The sequence below is a fragment of the Juglans microcarpa x Juglans regia genome, chromosome 4D (genome assembly GCF_004785595.1).
Source record: "Juglans microcarpa x Juglans regia isolate MS1-56 chromosome 4D, Jm3101_v1.0, whole genome shotgun sequence".
Classification (NCBI taxonomy): domain Eukaryota; kingdom Viridiplantae; phylum Streptophyta; class Magnoliopsida; order Fagales; family Juglandaceae; genus Juglans; species Juglans microcarpa x Juglans regia.
The window spans coordinates 17,559,838-17,560,826 of record NC_054600.1 but is presented as its reverse complement, the minus strand read 5'-3'; the positions used below and the strand labels follow the sequence as shown (position 1 = coordinate 17,560,826).

The 989-nt window shown below is 39.9% G+C and overlaps 1 non-coding gene across 1 annotated transcript; it reads left to right on the top strand.

Annotated features, from left to right (window-relative positions):
• The first annotated feature begins 440 nt into the window (after positions 1–440).
• LOC121261771 lies at positions 441–547 on the top strand. The gene has a single exon (XR_005939991.1). It is a non-coding gene; the product is annotated as a small nucleolar RNA R71 (small nucleolar RNA).
• The last annotated feature ends 442 nt before the right edge of the window (positions 548–989 follow it).

The window sequence follows — 989 nt, the reverse complement described above, 5'->3', positions numbered from 1 at the left end:
AAAATTAGGGTGATTTCTCCATTCAGGATTGAATGTGTTTGAATAAGGATTATTTTGACATTGGAAATTGGATACGTAATGGGCTTGTTCATCACTCGGTTGGATAAAAGGATTCTCCCCTTGAATGATTTTTTGAGCAATGATCACAAACAACATTAGTTTAAATGGCATTAACGTTCATCTTACCTAATTGTTGTGATAAATTTGCCATCTGCACAGCCCATGTGGTAACAAGATCAAGTTCAAAAACTCTAGCCGTCTTTCTTGGCATTGCTTTGTCCGCAGACCATTGATAATTGTTGGACGCCAATTCTTCCAGAAGTCCATATGTGGCTTCATGGGTTTCACTCATTAATGCTCCTCCCATAGCCGCATCAACCATAGATTGATTTGTGGGTTCAAGACCATTGTAAAATGTATGTACTTGAAGCCAGCCAGGGAGGTCGTGTTGTGGACAATTGTGCAATAAGTCCTTGTATCTCTCTCATGCCTCATATAATGATTCTCCCTCAAATTGGGCGAAGGTAGTGATATCATTCCATAATTCCGCTGTCTTGGCTGGAGGGAAATACTTCGCTAAAATTTTTTGTGCCAACTCCTCTCAAGTGGTGATGAAGCCCGGCTGCAAAGAATTCAACCAAGCTTTTGCTTTTTCCCTAAATGAAAAAGGAAAAAGTCTCATTCGGATTGCATCATCTGTCACTCCGTTTTGTTTAAAAGTATCACAATTTTCAAGGAAATTTGTAATATGGACATTAAGATCCTCTTGTGACAACCCCCCAAACTGGCAGGCTTGATCTCAAAGTTATTGGCTTGTATAGCTGGTCACCTTATACTAGTTGTCGTCCCATTGACCGAGGCCATCACATAGTCTCCTAACGCCTTGTGATCCTAGTCAGCCATATTAACTTTAGATGTGGCGACCTCTTTCTTTTTCTCTTTATTGATCCAATATAAGGTTCTTTCAATCTCGGGATCGAAAAGTGTAT